Below are 22,444 nucleotides of genomic sequence, written 5' to 3' on the forward strand. Positions count from 1 at the left end.
AATTAGCGAGCAAAAGTCAAGTCATTAGTAAACGTAATTGAAACAAGCAACCGACTTTCCAAGAAAAATCTCAGATTAATTTACCTACGCTGTACCTTCGCTTTCGTTACTGAGTAACTCTTTCAATTATTATTCTAAGCTTACTTGGTGAATTTAAATGATACGAGTGGTTTTATCTATTCAGTTCGAAATTGTAAGGTCGAAGGCTATTTCTTTATTTAACTGTCAGTGTCTTACAATTTTATTTACATTGAAGTAATATTTTCATAAGTGGAAAAACAAACGCGAACCCGTTGAAATTAAAAAAAAAACACTCCTTGTTACATTGACATTACATTAAATTGACACATTCCAAAATTGAATTTCTGTTATGCTGTGAATTTTTATAGCATATGTAGACTAGCTAGGTAGGACGGGCAAATGGGCTAACCGAGGAAAGTGGTCACAATGTATAGACATTACTTACTTCACCATTTCACCACCAAAGAAACTAAAATGTTATGTCACTGATATATGTAAACTGTCTCACTCAACCTTCAAACCGGAACATAACAATGTATTGCTACTAAGCCGTAGAATATATGATGAGTGGGTGGTACCTACAAAACCGCTTACCCAGCCCTACCATCAAGTAAAACCAAAAATGCAACAATAAAAACATCTGCTATAAAAGACATCGAATCTGAATATCTACACTAATGAACTTGAAGACGTTTTATTTGTAATTTCTAATTGAAAATATTTCTTAATCGATATGTGTAAATAAAACTTATATCAGAAAATGTGTATCAATGTATAATGCGACAAGAACGCATTTCATGTCCTTGCTGCAAAGAATAAAGTATACATAACAAATATCACATATTTAAATATTATCAGAAGAGAAGTTGTTTTGAGTTATTTATAAATAGAACGACAATATTTTTTAATATAGGTGAGACAAGGAGGAGGTGGTATGTTTCCGATTTTTTCAGAAACAACTAAACTGATTTAGATGATTTATTTTGTAATCTGTTGATGTAGAAGATTTTTCTGAAAATACACTTTTTTTAATTAAAAAAATAGTCTCGATATATGATTTTCACCGACTTCATTTACAAATTTATATTCTTAGTTATATTACCGCAATGCAGCTTATTCATTTATTAACGTTCACTCACCTTAAAATAACTTTTATTTATCATAAATATTCAATCTATACTCTATTCCAACCACAAGAGGAGAAAAGCCAAATAAACAACATTTGACAGCTAATTGACGCGATATCATTGGTCGAGAGCTTGATTAATCTATGATATTCAATATGGATTTGCTAAAAAAACGGCATTTTGAACGTCGACCAAACTGTTATCAGAAGTTTGGAAGTAAAATAAAAGTGGTTATAATATCACAGACAGACAGCGGTAAGCGACTTTGTTTTATATTATGTAATGAAGATATATTAATCATAAACTCTTAATAGTACACAATATAATCGAGTTTTTTTTTTTATGTCATCGGTTGACGGGCGAGCATATGGGCCACCTGATGGTAAGTGGTCACCACCGCCCATAGACAAAGGCGCTGTAAGAAATATTAACCAATCCTTACATCACCTATGCGCCACCAACCTCGGGAACTAAGATGTTATGTCCCTTGTGCCTGTGATTACACTGGCTCACTCACCCTTCTAGCCGGAACACAACAATACAGAGTACTGTTATTTGACGGTAGAATATCTGATGAGTGGGTGGTACCTACCCAGCCGGGCGTGCACAAAGCCCTACCACTAAGTAAAGTTATTAACAAAAAAATAAATATAAATCACATGAAATGCGTAAATCTAAGCTTTGTTTATCTTTATTCCTACTTTGATTGGAATAAAGTGTACATCAATGATCAGTAGTGGGCTAGACTTGGCCTTCTCTTATTATTTTCGATGATATTACAGATTTAAAAAGCAGGGACATAGCGGTTTGTATCGTCTAATGGCAAGAAAGCTGTGAACGTTTTAAGACAATCTGTAGTAGATTTTGTATTGCACCCGTGCGAAGCCGGGGTAGGTCGCTAGTATATTATAATTATTATTAAAGTAAAAGATTTCGACATATGTCACGATAGTCGACCTCAATTCAATCGAAAAATAAAGAATTTCATTTGTACTCAATTCTAATCATATGGTTTATCATAATAATTATTATTTATTAATAATAGTTTACAAAATGTATTGTATTTCTTATTTTTAATTATTATGCTTATGTTTAATTCATAATTTTTAAAAATTACATTGTGTAATATGGTAATGCATGGTGAGACTAGCTGTAAGTAGTAGAACTTTTGCCTTGATAATTTTGAAATGTAATTTTTTATTTTGGATGTGATATTGTATCTTCTGTTGGTTGTCCTAATGAAAATAAAATAAATAAAATAATATATCTCCTTGTTTATGTACCTAATTTATCTTATTGCAGTCCCGAACTGTATTCTTCTTATGCTTTTTATTAAAATATTTTACATCATGTATCGTTTCTTATAATCCGATATTAATTAATGAAGTTGTATTGCTAAGTGAAACATAGTTGTACATTTTTGGGCTTGACACCGACATCAGACAACTTTGTACATATGAAATATTTTTATTAACAAAACAATGAAGTTATTTTACTACAAAAACAGAAGGTTATCATTTCGATTCCATGTTTTTACTTTATTTTATTTTTTTCGTTACCTCAGAAATCGGTCGTTTATAAACCTTGATATACTAGGATATTCTGTTTGATTCTATTTAAATATAAAAAAACAATCTGGGTCGTTATTTTTTTGTTCAAATTTAATATCATGGTATTTTTGAAGTCAGATTTATTAGTATTTCTTTTAAGGTTTTTAGTGTTGGATACTTTTTCAACTAATTTTATTAGCAGACAATATAAAAAAGTCTACAATAGCAATTATAACTAGGAAATGATTTGGATTTATTTTCAAATATATTGTCTTACTATTTGTGTGTGTGTGCAGCACTAAGTTCCAAAATGTCATTCATAACATAATGTTATTTAGAGTATTTTTTTCCCAGTGATTATGGGAAGAGAGCTGCACATAAAAATCGGTTATGGTCTCATTTTAAAGAGTGGAGGTCGTAGATGTTAAAGGATTCTTGATTGCAATTTATTAAATTGTGACGATTTAACATAGAATTAATTTAGAGAGCGGAAAAACATTACTAGCCGGTTAGAGAGCGATAATAAAGCTGTATAAGAAAAAAATGAAAACCGTAAAAAAAATTAAAGTAAATTGTTTTCAACATACTCCAATTCTAACTGAACTAATATCTACTATTTGATATTAAAAATTTAAAAGAAGTTTCATCATTTTGGCGCCAAATGTAGATGACTGACTTGCAGTTTACAATGATATGAAATCAAAACAAAACCTTCAAATGAACGCGAAGTTTCGCGGGAGACCAACAGTAATCATTTATTTGTTTATGGGCGCACAAATTAAAACAAAAAAAAAGATACTTTGAATATAAACATTTTGGAGAACAATCGTTGTACCATACATACCTTTTTATACTATTTAAGGACTTAAATCGCACAAAGTTTTGTCTTTTAGAAAATACATATATATTAAAATAAAAAAGGTCTAATTATTGACAAACAACACTTATCTACTTTTTTAACGAAGTCTACTAACTGGTCATAAACCTTGTTAAAGGACAACTTAATTAGATGTTCACGATGTTATTACGCATCGCATATAAAGCATAGCTTGGAGTCAATATCATAAATTGTTCTAAGATATGTGAATCGAACACGAACATTATATATACGTACAGACAAAAACTCAACAGGCATTCTTCTCATGGAATTAAACTATGCGAAGTGAAAATTTGAATGTTTAAAATTTTTGGGATATGAAAAATCAAACTTATTACAAAATCTTCAAATAGGAAGCGAAAAATAAAAATCTATAAAGGAAAACGTTTAAATTTCACGTGTGTCCGATACTCCATCGATTTAGTTGATTAGAGTAACATCGATTCTGAAGTTTTATTTAATTTAAAAATGGAACGAGTATCGAATCGTAGCGCAATAGGGCAAAAGCATAAAGCGAAAGATTGCATACCTGTGGCACTCCGCATCGAATGTTCAAGGGTTGGCAATCACTTAGATTTTATCGATGTTTTTAATTAATTTATTTTTTATACCTTTTTTAATTTTATGACCACAGCTTACTGTAGTAAAATATAATTAATTTGAATACAAGTTAATTAAATTTCTTCTCCCAATACCTTTACATCATCTTCATATAAAACAAACTCGAAATAATTAAAATACACCTAACAGTCGTATGAAAAATGAAAAACAAGGAAAAAGCTCATTAATGTGTCTGACTCTCGCGAAACAGCCTCCGTTAAATAAGACTTAATTAGTGATATCCGAATTGAGTAGGGTATCACTCTAATTAATTTTAATTATATCAATTATCACTTTGCGTAAAAGTGCCAATTTAAAAGTACACGATAAAAAATTTAATGAATTTCGTCGTGACAAGTCGACAAACGTTTATACAATCATAAAAATCCATAACATGTTAAATTTTTAAAGAGTTCACTTTTGCGGGCGGTACTTAATTGGTTACAACTGAACGGCGTGAATAATCGAGTTCGGACACAATAATGGACAAGTTAAATTAATACAGCTAAACAACGTCCGAAATCGAAATGGTTCTGAATCAATTTAGCGTGGCGTTTGCCCACTTACCGAGCTTTGTTGAACTGAGACTCGCTTTGTGACGAGTCCCATCCCTACTGAGTCCAGCGGGGGGTGTTCGATGATTGATGGCTAGCCGGCTGCACGCCGTGCGGGAGCGAGAGAGCACTACAACCGGCCCTCGGATCTCTCGCCCGCACGCGCAGCGGGCTGGCCTCGTAATTGAATGGCAATTACCTGGGCTGTAAATATGACACAAGCGCGTAATTGTAGGAGTGGAGCGCGTGAGGCCCGAGACCGCAGTGTGAACGCGGCCTTTGATATGAATTATTGAAATCACGTGTACGTGAGTCTCAAACGTAAGATAATGTTGAGTGCATTATACAGTATCAGAAGAAATATTATGACCACAATGTTGATTGAGATAGGAATAAAAACTGAAAACATTATGTTCGATAACCATATTTATATAATTTAATATGCGCTTATCGATTGTATCTTACTTTTGAAAAACATAAAGTTTGTTGTATTTTAAATTTGTTGTTGAGGAATAACTTGCCATACGGCCTTTATCGAGATATATTTTTTGTTAAATATGATGTTTGTACAAAAAGCCGACAAACTGATAAGCCGTCCTATCCATGCTACGAGGTCTTTTCTACCTGTATGTACATATTTAATGATACTAAACCAGAAACAAGAGATCAACTCCATAGATTGCTAAATGTACTACGATTTAAAAAGTTAGAAAACGGCCGGCCGGCCTTTTGTACGCTATGGGTGGTAGTTACCCAACCAGCCTACATAGGACGAAGTGTCTCTACTATAATCTAGATAAAAATAGAATTATAAAGCGTAATAATATAATTAAATATTAAAAAGAAAAAAAAATAGCGAACAATATAATGGAGCAAATGAATAATAATTTTATTTAAAAAAAAAATTGGTTATTAATGAACAATTACATGCTGTATTTTTTTATTTGCAAACACATGTCGGCAATATGCACGACTGCTAGGCCGTTGCGCCGCGGGCACCCTCGCCACCTGTCCTCTGTCCAGAGGGTACCATAATGACCGACTTACTCTAAAGTCGGAACCCATTCCTCATTTTATGAAAGTAAAGGTAAATCTTTAGATTCAAATTATAATAATATTTACTGGTATTCTAATTTGCGGTTGCGGATCAAATAAATATTTCCATTTTAGATCATATTTGAGCGATTTAGCCATCATATACACCGTACACCTAGCAATTCATAATAAAGAAAAAAATACATGTGAATTGAAAACTAACAGCTTGTAAATGCGACTGATGCTGACATTCGCATATTCACTTGTTCACTGACAATTTAACATTGAACTTTTTTCATGTTTTTTAAATAGATAAGCGGATATTCATTTGGGCCACCTGATGAAAAGTGGTCACAACAGCTCGTAGATATCGGCACTGTAAGAATTATTAACCATTCCTTACATCACCAAAACGCTACCAACCTTGGATGCTTCGATGATGGCCCTGATGATATCCTGTAGTTTTACTGACTCACTCACCCTCAAATCAGAACACAATAAAACTAGCAATGGGTGTATTGGTAATGTGGATGGTACCTACCCAGACGGGATTGCATACAGCCCTCCCACAAGATTTAACTCAGGGTTAAGCGATTTGGGGCTATGTTCATCTTCCTCACTGAGCACGATATTCTCGATTTATATTTGTACAATCTATTTACTACGAATAAAGAGCCCATATATATGTAGTTAGTTTTGGTTACAGCCCGTAAAGTACGAATTATTATTATTAGCAACAGCCTGTAAATAACCCATTGCTGGATAGTAAAAAACGGTTTAAGATAAAGGCAACACTTTTGGCGTATTAACAAACACTCTTCGTTAGCTGAAGGGACAGGGAATTTGTATTCGCTTTTATTGCTTCACTATAATGTTCCGCGCGCTCAACCTGCCCTTTGTTTTATAATCTGAGCAAATTACTATAACATCTACGTGACGTTATTTTTTGTCGAGCCTTCGCGAAGATCGTAACGATCAACAACGTAGTTAATTGGTTTCCTGTTATTACGTTTTATGCTTATTATACAGTTTAATGTTATGTTTTAAAACGGTAGCACAACTAGACAGGCTATTTAGTATGCAAGGACTATTCAAACATGACTCAGCACCCTTTTTTATTATTATTAGTATTTGTGTGTAATGATTATAAATTTATAATCGTTGATTAATAATTTGTTTGGTTCTTAAAGTGTGGTTTATTTAAGTGCAGTGTTATTCTTTGAGAAAAAAGTCGAAACTGACCACAGATTACGATCGCAATTATCATAAGTTTATATGTTACAATTATTATAGTAATAATTAATTAAATTAGGATAAATTAAAATTATCATACAATACACGAGTCGTTTTATCAGAATCATAATGTATAGTAGAAAATAGCATAAGTGTATTATTAAGAATAATTAAATAATCAAAAAAAAAAAAAACATAATATAATTTAATAGGAAATTAACATTTTGTGAGCTCCTACAGAATCCAGTGCAGAGGACTAATACTACAAACTTATAACGGTAATGATATCCCGAATCTATTCCGATAAAACTTTGACTATTCCTCACAAAAATTAAACTCACCTTAATCATAACTGATGACTAATCTACTTATTTACATCATTTACGATACTATTTCTATTATATTCCGATCGAACTTTGACTGAACCGCAATTGGATCGTTGCGTTGCGAAAGCAGCTGAACGACAACGATTATGATTCGATTCGATTGCGATATACTGACAGTTTCTAAGTACAATTTGTTTATATTCGTTTTAATTAAAATATTTATTTAATTTAAATTATTTATTTACTTACCTTACTTTTTCTATACTTTCCTAATAAAATAATTTTGATTATCACGAACTTAATGCATAACTGCCGTCTTTTGTCTTTTTCTCCTTTCTCATAGTCCGATGACATTGCAAAGGTATTTGATCGGAGAAAGATCAGGTGTAGGTGTAGCTGAAAAAAAAACTCAAACAGTAAACTAACTTAACGTAACTTTAACGGGACACCAAGCAGAAAATAACATTGAAATTAACGTTAATTTTACAAAATTTCTGACAGAATGTATAATTAAACAAAAAAAAAACAATAAATAAGTCTGGGGTAAAATAATTACAGAGTTTCGTTAATACAATAAATATATCTTTGCTGCGTGGGCAGTACATATACTTGAACGTGTAACGTATTAACAACATATTATAGGCGCAACGTTCACACAAAGGAGACCGGCGGCGGAGGGGCATGACGAAATAAGAGAGCCTAATGCCGTTTGCCGTCACGACATACGAACCAGTCTTATCCTAAAAGCGCACCAATTGAGGTTTCACAAAAAAAAAACAAATGAATTTTACAAGACGTCAAAATATACAACATTAGCCAATTATAAATACCTAAAGATTTATCTTCCAATAGTCAAAGCATATTATATAATATAAACAAATGTTGCTTATCGCTAAATACAAATTTAAAAAGATCACTAACATAATTAACATAAGTATGCTAAATTTCTTTTATGTTACATATACTTATACGTATGGCTATACGGGAGCTGATCATATTGTTTAAAAAATAGTTGTGGTCTACGATTATTATCAATATAGCATAATAAAAAAGACTGCAGAAGAAAAAACGGTAACTTAGTATGGTGATAGGATAAAATCTGAATATGGCAACCGATTCACTGATTATGTCTGAACTTCTTAACTTGACTATGTTAAAACGCTAACAGTCAACCTTTAATTGGCGAGGTGTCGATTTGAATCGAAGTGGGGAGACGTTACCCGATCTCCCAACTGAGTTTTTCTCTCACCCCCATAAAACAACAGGTGGTTCGATGAACCAAATATCCAGTAGAGAGGATAACAAAAATAGTGAATTCATAACTCACACGCGCTTTAATACGAGTACGTTTAACTCTGCCTTCAGGAAATAACATGTGAATGCTGCAGGAAAAGAACGCACAAGGTAATCCTGTACGTGCTTATACGCCCATATTCATTACTTTAATCGCCGTGTATTATAAGTTATTATGTCTGTTCAAACAAGGAATAAGAAACTTAATTGCATTAATCCGTCTAAAGTTTTCCAAAGGTTAAATCAGGACGAGGTATAAAAGGAATTGTTTTCTGTTTACAAACCTTCCTTAATTTGGAAAGTTTGCAGCGCGCTAATCAAAGCTACTTTAATATCAATCCTTCATTAAACCGAGCCCTATACAATCATTCATTTGGAGCGTTCTCACGCCTCATTAAAGTCTTTTTCGTTATTCGGCGACCGCGTCTACCGTTTCCCCGAACACAATGAGCGGGTGATTCGGCGGCGAATAACGAGGGCATTTTGTCGGCCGCCTCTCACGTCCGACGCCTTCCGACGCTCAATGAAAGTTTACCTGCAGCCGTAACGAGCGATTTGTCCCCTGGCCCCGGTCCCCGCGCCCCTGGGCCCAAATCAAAGCCCATTCACATCTGCATGCCGACACAATGCTGGCAATTAGGCCGCGCTTGGCCCTACAATCGAACGTAATGCGCGCTCGTTCGATGACGTCGCTAAGCCGGTTGGTCCTGTCTCTCGCCAATTTCATCATTCTTCCAACGCTCTTTAAACTTGCTCTAATCCGAATTCATAAAAAGGTTCTGGTTACCTGCGCTCAATTTCGTTTAACTTGAGAATCCTTAGAAACTGCAATAATGCATTAGAATCGTTGAAATTGTTAAGACTTATACAACCCTCACCTTTAAAAGTACCGACTTTGTAATTATTTATCTATTGTTTATTTTAATAATGGTAACTAAGTACGTAGTCGTAGGCAACTGCAAAGGAGAAAGATTAAAGCTTTAGCGTTCACGCTATTTTAATGCACGATGCAATGACAAGTATTTTAATTTACGTGTTTCTTCTCAAAAACTCATAGTTCCTTCGTATTCATACTTAACATAAAGTATTACAACATGTTGAAATTAATCTGGAAAGAATCGTACAAAATTCAAATATTTAAAGTATTAAATATAATATAAATACTTAGTAATTCAGTGTATTTAATTAACGTAATTAGTATACATATGTACTATACTTTGTCTCTTTAATTGTGTGAAAAGAATAACTTCTGGGTTTTTCCAGTATCAGTTCAGTTCAGTGCAAGTTACTTCAAAAGTGTAACTTAAATCCTTCTTGAATAAAGTCTATTTTGATTTGATTTGTTTAGGTGTACGTATTTAAAAGAGCAAAGTGAAGAATAGTTAATCATTAAATAATTTCTGTATGAAATCAGAGTAAAGCTTGACGATTATAGATACAGCTGTTGATACTCGGTCACAGGGTCAGGCGTGGAGCGCGTCGGGTCAGGTCACGTCATCACTTCCTTTGTACCTCAATTTGTAGCCAGGGGTCAAATGTACACCATAAATCTTTCTTGTCTCCTTTATCCACAACAAATTGGAGACGCACCAATTTGACTTTAAAGTGTGTTCCTTATTGAAATTAATGTTTTAATTTAAGATTATAATAAATTTTGATATATTATTTGAAGCGTGATGTATATTTTTTATTTAATCTGCGAAATATTTTTTTTTGTTTTCGTTTATTCATTTGCAGAAAACCAATCTTTTTTTATTTGTCTTGAAATATATATTATTATTGTTAATTTTTTTAAGGAACTATGAATCATAAATCAAAGTTTTAGTCCTTGTAAAAGGAATGCAAAGTATTAAGTTTATCTATTAGGTTCAATTTTAAACAACGTAACAATTAAATAATGGCTTAATGTGGACAATTTTATTGGTTAATAATTGATACACAAGTAAACTTTGGAAATAAGATGTAATGTGTAATGTCCCTCGTGCCTATTAAATTATGTTCATCACTAGTTTCCTAGAATTCACTTGTATAAGGGTTTAGGTGTTAGGTAATTATTTTCCGGGACAAAAGGTAACATATGTGCTATTACGGACTACAACTTTAACAAATATCTTTCAGACGTAAGCCCTTCTGCGTGTGATTGAGTAACAAACATCCATATTTTCCATTTGTAATATTAGTAGATTACACTAATTTACAAGGGCAATGCCTAAAATTACCGAAGGTACTCCAGTAAAGTAAAAAAATAATATCCGATCTCGGATAAGTAAATTCTGTTAAAGATAAATGTTGTATTTTACTCCACTTGTTTGTTTTCAACAAACAAAAACAAAATTTTGATATAATGTATTAGTTATAGTTTTGACTACGTTAGCGAGTAAACCGCAGAATCGAGGATTTTAACAATAATTAGCGATGCGGTGACTTTATTAAAGTTACATCTCAAAAACACACAAAATATAAACCTACTTTATAATCTCAACCTTAAAGATGTTGTACCTTAACATAATATGAAAATAATTTACAATAATTATCATGTGATATATTTTAACCTGGTTATGTCCTACGGTTTGCCAAATAGTTCCATATCTTATTCCCCATGCAACAATACCGTAGATACTAATCCGCAATACCGCTTGTTTTGCGGATTAGTATCTACCACATCTGCGGCAGAAACTGATCAGATACTAAACACTACATATACACGAAAAAGGTGTGTCTTTATTTGGTTCTGTTCCAATCATTCATCAATCAATAATTAGGAAAAAATTGATGAAAAACCAAAATTTACATATTCCATGCGATTAGCTACAGACAGTTCTAATACAACACTATTCCATTTCACTACTTATGTCTACTTTAATTTCACTTCGAAAGTGCCGACAACAACTTCGTCGATATTCAAAACGCATTTTTTCGCAAATCCATAATGAATATAATAGATTTTTTAATATATCGACAGTTCGATGTTAAAGTTATTAATCTTCCGTTAATCCTCTTGTAGTTGGGATATACTAAAGATGGATGTAAACATGCCATATACTGTTAAGAAGATATGTTCTACTCACTGCGCTCTAGAGTTCTTACTTTACAATATTAAAAATGATCTGATGATGATGATTTCAATATAAATTTGTATTAAAGAATAAATTATTTTTACTTATTCAATGTAAGATTTGCTTTTATATTAAAATTTGGTGAAAAAAGCACACAGTTATATGATTAAAAATTAGAATATACAGCATTAGGTTTCTAACGTTAAAATATTAGGTCTTAAAGATATGATATTTGAGCTCGTGGATTCAACATTCACTGCACTCGTAATCGTCACAATTTCTCCCTAGATGTTTTACGAGTTATAGCAAACCGACATTACACTTAGACAAGATAGTTCTCTTGATCGTCTAGAATATCTTTATTTTAAATAAGCGTTCTAATAAAACAATTGAAAAGTTTGCATGAGTATAGATTTTTTGGATGAGTATTTAGTATCGTAACATATTCCTGGTATTTAAAGAACACTTTTTTTGTATTAATCAAATCAAAATACTCTTCATTGTACGCACATTGGACGCAGGGTAGGCTCTGAGATATACCATAGTTAAAATTTATATAGAAAAGCACAGAAAACCAATTCAATTAACTCAATTAGTGTTTTTTTTTTTCGCAAGTTACAGTTTTAACAAGTTTCACGCTTGATGAACTCTTTTGATGTTTTTTTTATTTTTTTAAAAGTTCAGATTGATCTCCATTGAGTTATGTTTACAACGGTATTTTTATAAACAATCTAAATTCCGTGAACTAATAAGAGCAAAATAATAAAAAATAGTTGTTTTTATTCGATAGTAGAGCACGGATACTTCGCATCATGAGTCGTGCAATAAAATTCTATATTTAAAAATGCAACGCTGTTTCTATAGTTACTAATGAGCAAAGTAACATATAAAGGATTTATTTAAAAAAAAAAAAAATAGTGTTGTACGAAATTTCGCTGTTTTAAATTGGAACTTATAGTTACATAATAATGACCTCACACACTAGCTGTGGGTAACGATATATTTATTATAGTGGAAAATGATCGAGTCCCCATTTCCTGAGAATTCATTACGAAACTCTTTATTCAAAGGTTCACGTGATAAAAACGCGTTCTAGCTCAACTGGTTTTGAATACGAAGCTTATAGCTAATATGGTTAGCGGAAATATACTGATAAAGATTATTCTGAGAGGATTGAGTAACGGTTATATTATTAAGATTTAATTCTCTGTTATCTCTTATATATACGACTGCAGCATTATTTATTGCTTACAAAAAAACAGTATAATCGCTAAGAAAATTTAATGTGTAACTGCAGTTTCGCATACAAGCGTTCGGCACACATTGTCACCATATTGAATGCGAGCAAACAGCAATAGCAACAAAACCAGCGAATCTTGTATCCTTATTTTACTTCAAGCTTCGACAAAACGGTACAATAATGCCAAATTAACAAGTTAACAATTGCGCAAATGTAGTGTGGGTGATGTCTAGCACACGGGCGTCTGGTGCATCATTAAGGAGCATTCACAGAGTCCGACAATATTCTTCATTTGCGTACCGGGCGGTCGTCATTTGGCACATTGTGTCGGACGAGCTGGATACCCGCCCTTACAGAGTGCAGTGTGCTGCCGACTTAATTGTACTCTTGTTTCAACTAAACCATAATTCTTAATAATCGACTACTATACTAACATTTTCATAGCGATTTGAGTTATGTTATGTTATATTTACGAATGGTAAATAAATACCATCGATGAAAGAGTTAAAACTGTTATTTATTAAAACGTTTAATTTTGTTACAATTACTAAACGCACCTTTCTATTTTTATGAGATACAAAAAAAAAGTGTAACAAAAGTCATTATTCATAGCGGCGGGCGCTGTCCAAAACAAATCTAATAATATCAGCTGTGCCCACTTACACCCATTAAAATTTCCTAACCGCCTCCAATAACTTATCATCCACGTATCCAATTAAAATGTATAATATTAATAATACTAGCATTCACCTGTCACTCTAATCTATCCGCTCATTTACGTTGATACGATTTAGAACTTTATACTAGTAGTTATAGAGTCCAATACCGGATATAATTTGTTATAATGTAATGTAAATGAAGAAAAGTGATCGTTGTATAATTGTGTCCATACACGGCTATCAAACATGAATTAGATAAAGATAAAAAGATCTTCTGTTTTTCTAGCACTCTTGCGCACTGATATTAATACAATCTACCCGTAATGGAGAGATCCATCAGCAGGTATTGGTTGACATAGTATGTCTATTTATGTAAGTTATTGAAGTTATTATGAAGATTAAAGATAACTCTTAATATGTACCACAGGACATTTATCTCATGGGATATATATATATATATATATATTTATTTTGTACTTCTAATAAATAGTAAATATGACCAATGAGCAACCGTTCTCTATTTATGGTAAGGTATTCAAGCTCTCGTTGATTAATCTATGATATTAATTATGGATTTGCGAAAAAATGACGTCTTGAACGTTATCGGAATTTTCGAATAAAAATTAAAATGGATATAAGTAGTAAAGTCTTAATAGTGCGCAATATAGCTGAGCTATTAGCAAATCGCATGAAATATGTAAATCTAAAGTTTGATTATCTTTATTCCTACTTCGATTGGAATAGGCTATAAGTTGTATACGTCAAAATTAACCACACTGTTTTTATTTGTCAGCAAAGATGCCCGTAATTAATAGGCCTCATAACAATGAAATGGAGACCGCCTCGGTCTTTGAAACAGATATTGCTCCATACTATGAAACTGTTTGAGTAATACATATTATTATATTAATTAGTTTGAAATTTTAGTATATTTTCGGCCGATCGAATGTTATTTTCAAGTAATATGTGTATGTTACGATTATATATCTTGAGTTATATGTATAATTCATTATAAAGAGCCGATAAATAAAATTCTTCATTGTATAAAAAATTAAAAAGTAATTACCAATAAAGGTTAATTAGTTACAGTTGAACATTATTTAATCTTTATTAATATTACTTTATATAAACTTAAATGTTTCAATTTATAAAATAAATGAATATCCACTTTTATTTTAATACATATTTGTAATTATTTTATTCTAAAATATTTTAAAAGTGTGTATTAAGTCTATTAATGAATAATTAATTTGATAATAGTATTCATCAAATTTGATGTCTTGGTGGCACAAACATGAAAAAAACACAAAAAAACCCACCTGCGCTCGCGTCTGTGCCGTCTGATCGATCGACCTCAACCCATAATAATAGCGACCACGAAATTATCAAATTAATCCCCATATATTAATCTTAAAAAATCCTTGACTATGTTTCATATAAATAAATATTGGACAAAATAAATAAAAATACTTTCGTATAGGTTTTGGATAAAAGAGACAGAAAATGAGATATATACGCTGTCATAAAATAAATGTATCGAGACTATTTTGAAGACAATAATAGTCCCGTAATAAATTTTACAATGAGTAATATTTTAGATTTTTATCATGATTTTATAAATGTAATAACGTTTGCGGAATTTCAATATGGATAGGAATGCGAGATTGAATCTAAAGATTATTTTATCAGAAGTAAAATTAGGTTGTACCTTTATGAACCCTTTATATGTAAAAAATATATGTTACAATATCCATTTATTTAAATTTTAGTTTTAATCTCAGTAAAGCCAGAGGAGCCTTGCCTGATGATTAGTGATAATCTTTGCACATAAATATTGGCACTAAAAGTTTTAAATAACTGCCTCATAGGTATAATAAGTAGTTAGTTTTTAATACTGCATTGATTTGATTGATGCCTGATTTTGAATCCCGGATCAGGTCAATAAAAGCAATTGGACATTTTCCATTAAAAAAATCTCAGTAGTAGTTTGGAGTTAGAAGTTTTACACTCTCGTACTCATCGTTATTTATTCGTGTCGGATAGTTGCCGGGTGCACATGCATAATATGCACACACATTTGTGCAATGTTATAATCTCTTGCGCAGATGTCTTGTCTCTGAAATCATACGCAGTGGGCGAAACTCGGTCAGAGTCTCGACTTTATTAATTAAAGTTACCAATTTCATATACACTAATTAATATACAAATTTCGGCCGATTACAATTTAAATTATAAATTTTATCACAACGCCAAATTTGGTAACAGCGTTTTATAACGATTACTTTCATCAAGTTTCTTAAGTGAACTGTATAATTAGTGTGTGTATAAAAACAAGATATTTACCTTGAATTGGGTATATGAGTAACAGTAATTCTCTGAAAGTAATACTTAGTAAAAGTACAAGTGCTTTATAAGCATTAATATTAGAATTTCTTACACGTGTACGTACGTTTGTGTGCTCACCTTATTAGCTCGCCGTTTGCCGGCATTCGACTTCATCAAAATAACTCACTCTGACTTTATTTTACTTCAGTATGCAAATGCACTCCAATTAGCGGGACTAACGTTCCTTGGTAGGTATTACTCATTATTTCAAGCAAGGATTTTTTGCGAGCGTACTGCGACGCCGTAATTAACTATGAACGGGACGAGTCCTTCAGCGTTTGCTTATTAACGTCTAATCTTTGTTGGCGACGGTCGATCTTAATTTATTCAATTAAATAATTAAACAGTAGGTGAAGGTTGCGGCCCTCTCACTGAAATTTAAAAACTTAACGTTCATTGTCGTAATGACGACTCGACGAGTATACAAGGGGAGGCGAATTAATCAAATAATACCGCGGAGGTGCGGGGCCGTTGCCCCTCGCCCGCTCCCCTCCGTGGCCCCGCGCGCGACCGCGTGCTTCAGTCGCGACCGAAACGCTGCATGGGGAAGTGTCGTCGATCCCCTCTGACGTATCTACTTTTTTCGAAGTTCTCTATACAGTTTTTGTTCTAAAGTTTTACGAGAAGGTTTTTGTGCTTCAAGTCTTTTGTCCTGTCGAACTTGAAGGATACGAGACTGCATTCGGCGGTGTAGTTAATCGAGTTAATACGTTTAGTGTTTTTTTTTTTTTTTTCTGTTATTGTTGAGTTTTTTGTTTGGTGCATCGTGCCGGTTCGGAGTTCGACGATTCTATTAAGGCACCAAGGCTGGTCGCGTGAGACCTACGGGAACAAGCCTTAAGGTAATTATCAATAAGATTTGTTTGTGTTGCTACAAAAATGTAAGGTAGCGTGCGCACATGCCAAATCTAGTACGGGAACAATGTGGTTTGTTTGTAAACAAAACTGCGTACTTATTATATGTGAAGAAACTAAAATGACATGTCTATTGGCACTACACTACAACTCTCTGTATAAGAAAGTGCCACATGTTATATAGTATAAAGAACTATTTGACAACTTATTGTCTGACTTCGGAGAACGACGGCCTTTAAGAATATCGTTAAACAAATACCACGAGCAGCTGCAGAGTATTCAAGCTACCTTTTACTTAGAAATACAACAATGCATTGTAAAATACTCGAGAAAGTGCAAGACTTAGTCCTTTGCAGAAACTGTGTACTCCTAAAAGTAATAAAATAAATATGTTAACAAAACAAGATAATTTATTTCGTTAAATTGAAATATTATTAAAACATGCTGAATTTTTACTTGATAAATGTGTTCATACATTATCTATGCGTTCCAAATAGGCACTATCTTTGAATCAGTAATTAGAAAGATTCGGTGAGCAGAGTATTCATTATTTTACTGTCAGGTGAAACTTAATTACTAAAAGATAATTAAACCATTAAAGATTTATTTACTTTGAACATCAATTATGTTTAAAATAGACATCCTTTTAATTAAAGCTTTAACGGAAAGTAAATAGAGAGAAAGAGAGAGAGGGGTGCCGAGACTCACAACCCTTCATCATCTTGTGCCAGAAATTAAAGTTTCAAATTGCCTAAAACAAATCAGAAGAAAAAAGATTGTTTCGACTTACGTCATTTTGTAGTTGAAATCATTGCTAAAGAGCTGGATTGAAAATTAATTTTTAAAATATGTCTAAGCAATATTACACGGACCACTTCATTTCATCGCCGGTTTAATTAAAAACGAGTGCCCGCACCCCTCCCTCCTTTTCGGGTTGAAGTACACCCTGCCCCCGCATGGGCGTCTCGCTCCGCTTATATTTAGATAATTGTACAATCATCTAAATTAATGAGTCTCTCGTCCGGTCCCGGCCTCTATTGTTTTATATTTACGTTACCCAGAGATATATGGGGACAATTTATTTTGTTAATAATGGATTTTCATACCCATGTTGCCAACCTGACGTAGCTCCCAACTCCCGAATAAATCTTGAAGAAATAAGGTGACTATAATAATAAAAATATATCATTTATACTAAAAAGAGTCGAAGAATATAAGCAGTCGGGTGTTCATAACTCGCAGTGTTGACGACAGTGATAGAGCTCAATGCAATTAAAAGTTTCACTACGTGCGTGGACGAGGCGCCCGCGCGCGAATATCTACCTTAATTTATGCCAACGATAAGCTTGAGTTATGAGAGCCAATTAATAACTTATTTTAGGTAAGATTTTATCGAGTCAACTATTAAGAGATGCTATGAAATTTAACGAGAACGATTTTTCGAAAACTGATGAATCACTACTGTTAAAAAATGATTTTTACTTTAAATACAATACAGCAAGCAAGGTCTATATTGAAAAGCTAATATCGTAGAGAATGGAGCTATGAATCCTGTTCTGTAAACATCTCAATGTTTGTAAGGAAATTTGTTAGACTTTAGTCTACGGAATCGGGAATGTAACCGACGAATCGAATTTAGTCTATCATACATTGCTCTCGCTAAATTAAATGCATCAAGCAATAGAAGGACGGATGGAGTGGGCAGCTCTCCCCGGAAGGCCCCAGGCGATCTGCCTAATGAACCCGCACCACCCCCGCAGCCTGATTTATTAACGAATTAAATGCATTCTGCTGCACCCTCATGCAAATACATGATATATCTACCTAAATCATACGTTAAGATTATTATGCTCTTAATTAACTTAATTATTGTTTCCAAACTCATTTCTTTAATTAATTGTTACTTCATGTCTGCTGGTATGTGTCATGTTTTCTTTTAATAGCTTTTGTTCGTACAGGCACATTTATATAATTAGCAAAAATGTTATCTTCCTGCGTTTTTAAATTATGTAACATCAATTGATTTTGAAAATCAATATCGCTATGATATTTAAATGGCAACACTCACTGTCGCTCAGGTAGGCTTCCTACAAAAAAGTTGATTATGCTAATACACAAAGCACTTTTGCATGGTGTATACTAAAAGAAAAGAACTGGCTCATTGAAGTGTAAAGTCTGAAGATTTGAAGCAATACTAAATGTTAATTTTAAAGATGAATATACTGGTACATATCAATTTTATCGGAATAACGTAATCCTTAACTTAAAAGTGATTATGCATAAAAATATATCTCTTAAAACTCTGATGTAAGTTTTTTTAAAAGATATCCTATCTTTCGTTTCAATAACTCACTTATTAATACAAACCAAACTTATTAGAAATAACTAAATAAAAAAAAAAAACACATAATCAAAATTAACAAGCATCTTCAAAATCGTAACGCCCGCAAATATTAAACGCTAGGCAAATATTACTCCTTTCCTGTTCCCTCCATAATTATATGAAAAGGCTCTCACGAGTAAGGTTTGGAGCTTATACCGCGATGTTCCCGCAATGCGGGTTGGTGGTATATGTTTAGCAGATCTTCATCCAACATATTCCAGATTCCCCTTTGCATTATATACTCTATACTGTGTAACAGAAATTATAAAAATTCTGTGGTGCTTGTCTAGGCTGGACCACGCAATCGACGGTTTAAATTCACGAATTCTGACTTCTGGGCCATTTTGGCCCTTCTGAAGGCGAATCTCATTCCATCACGCTCCGATGTAGATTTGGTGACGATTTCTGTAATCTAAGGCGTAATCATTTTTCATACAACACCTGCAGATTTCCTTTAGTTTTTATAGTGGTGTAAACACAAATTAACCACATACACCATGAGGCTTTTCCAACCATGTCGATCCTAAGCATACAAGTAAAAACAATTCGAGCTTCTACATTTTTAATTGAATTTGCCTCTCGGTTCAAACTTAATCAATCTTGATGTAGTCATCAGTGTAATAGTTAGTAGTATACATTAAAGTATTGAATGTAGACGGTCTACTCATATTATTGTTGCATCCATTATTCAGCACCCGGCCGGTAAGGGACCGCGCGCCGGCGCTGCTAAATTATTAAACACGCGTTATAAACACGCCACCCCAACTTGTTCTTGGAATATCTGTACTTGGCGGGAGTAGATCTCACAATCATTGCTTCTAAGCATAAGTTTTCATAATCCTCTTACTTTTTGTTGTTTTATAAGTCGATTATCGCTTATTTATTGACGGATCTGGCAACAACTACGGTCATTTTGAATACGGTTTACACGTGTACATTTTAACTTCAAGTCGATAAAGGATTATAAGTTTTTAAATCAGTGACGTCATCATTTTGGTGTTTTTTTTTTTTTAATTTTGATTCTTAATTTAAAAGTAATTATAAAGATTCTAGTATTTCTTAGTAACACTATTTGAGTCCGAATAGGAATTCTCATTGAGTCAGTAGGCTCACACACCTGCTTTGATATCGCGCATGCCCTCTCCACTCCGTAAGTCCACATTGAACAAACCGGTTTCGATTACAGGTTATACCAACTACAAAGCTACATATCCTTTTGGCGGAAACGAACATCTCGCCATAGATTTAATATTCATTTTGATTCTTCCGAAATTCTTACCGATTTAGAATATCTAATCAAATGCCAATATCATAAATTAATATTACGTAATTACATTTAATAATACTTACTTTTATCGATTTGTTCTTTAAAAATCCTCGAATATTTCCTTACTTAATATATTTATTTATGTATTAGAAACGTATCTTTAGAGTATTTTCATTTCAGTATTGTTATTTGGAAATCGACGATACACTTGTTTACTGGACGATTACCGCTCTTGTCCACTATTCTAGGAATAACCAATTTAACCTCAGAGAAAAATAAACAAAGTCACACAAAGTTTATTTATTCTGTGGCGTAGATCGTCTCCATCTAAGGCAGTCAACGATATTGTAAAAACCAGAGACAATAAAGCTATTATTTAGGTACTCGTTATTTATTAATATGACTTAAATGTAAAATTAAATTCAATGCTATTTTCTGATTTAAAACGGTAAAAACGATGATAAAAATAAAACTAACTGTTGCAATTATACGAGCTTGCATAACTTAGAACTGCTAATGGAAATATTTTTTTCTTATTTCATATTATGTACTTGCGTAATTAGCATGAATTATTTATGTAAAATAATCGCATCACGAAATTAACTTATCTCCCTAGAGGCACATATGTAACAATTTTGTTGTATTAAATATTACAACGCATAAAAACGAATCGAACATTGGACGCTAAAATACGGTATTAAAACGAGAAATATTTAATGTTAGAGACGGAGCGAGATGCAAGATCCGGTTATCCTTAATTTCCCTCCGCGTGCGGCCACTCGACTTGTGCCAGTCATCCTATTTGATTATAGAGGAAATTTAGTATTGTAATTGGTACTAATTATTGTTTTCTGAAACGGACCCAGTGTGGTCGTTTGAAAATCATTAGACGAATGCTTTTGAATTTCTGTTATCATCGACTATAAGCTATATTCATTTTATATTTTATATAATTGGTACTTTAACGATTACCTATCATGGCGACTTTGCATGCGTGTTATTAAGATTTGTTTTTTTATTACAGTGTTATGGAACAGATAAAATATTACGCTAAACGAGCTGACCATTCGTGTTCGTTCGTAGAAAGCCCACCCAGTGTCAATACATCTTCAAACATTTTTCTCGTTCGTTCAATCGTACATCTTAATAATTATAATATCCTAAAATTTTCTTTCTAAAGTATAACGACGATTAAAAAAGTTTTATCCTATTTTATAATACAAATAACGACTATTACGTAGGTATACCATAAATATTGCCGTTGAATTTAATGAGGAATAATATCTTAACTGCCACCATGCCAATTTTTGTTGGGTTTTCTTTTTAGTGTTACCCACATGCACCAGGAGAAACGATAATTTCTCTGAATACGTTAACATAATAACTAAAAAGGCTTATGTACAAAAATTAAATACCGACTTAGCAATTTTTCAATTAAAACCCCATTTTTTTAATTTCAATTTATCAATCATTTAAATTAATAAATTTTCCTCTAATAGATTATTATAAAGTATCCATTCTTTTTTTCGTTTCCATGTTATAAATAAACACAATAATCCAAAGTTAGTATTACCCAGGTATTGCTATTAAATATTGTGTAAGAAGGTCTAATAAATGGCTATCGTTAGCTAATAACCGCTATAAACGAAGCAAGACAGAGCCCATATTTCACCCGTCGCCATAGCAACGGGCGAAACAAACACGCGCCACGCCGCGAGATTATAAGTATGGAAGTTGTGAGAGTGCAGTAAAAGCGGTGTGTCCACTATCTGGCCCATAGCTCGATTTAGCCGCAAAAACTTGAATCGCTGCGTTAATTCATATTCGCATTCCAATGCATTAGCGACGAACTAATTCATTGTTTTTACAATTTAAAAGAAACGCGAGTATTGTCGAACCGGCTATTCATTACGCGATTTCGACGTCGTTTCGTCTTTCTTATTTTAATGTCTCTCTCATACGTGACGTATTGTTAGTCTTGAC

General features: G+C 32.8%; 1 protein-coding gene across 1 annotated transcript in view; it reads left to right on the forward strand.

Moving 5' to 3' along the window:
* The first annotated feature begins 16,483 nt into the window (after positions 1-16,483).
* The window catches only part of LOC125077253 (LIM domain transcription factor LMO4), a 93,245-nt gene continuing 87,284 nt past the window's right edge, over positions 16,484-22,444 (forward strand). The window contains exon 1 of the mRNA XM_047689141.1: positions 16,484-16,798. The gene's annotated coding sequence lies outside the window, so the exon portion shown is untranslated. The remainder of the gene's footprint in view (positions 16,799-22,444) is intronic.

This window comes from Vanessa atalanta, chromosome 3, assembly GCF_905147765.1.
Source record: "Vanessa atalanta chromosome 3, ilVanAtal1.2, whole genome shotgun sequence".
Classification (NCBI taxonomy): Eukaryota; Metazoa; Arthropoda; class Insecta; order Lepidoptera; family Nymphalidae; genus Vanessa; species Vanessa atalanta.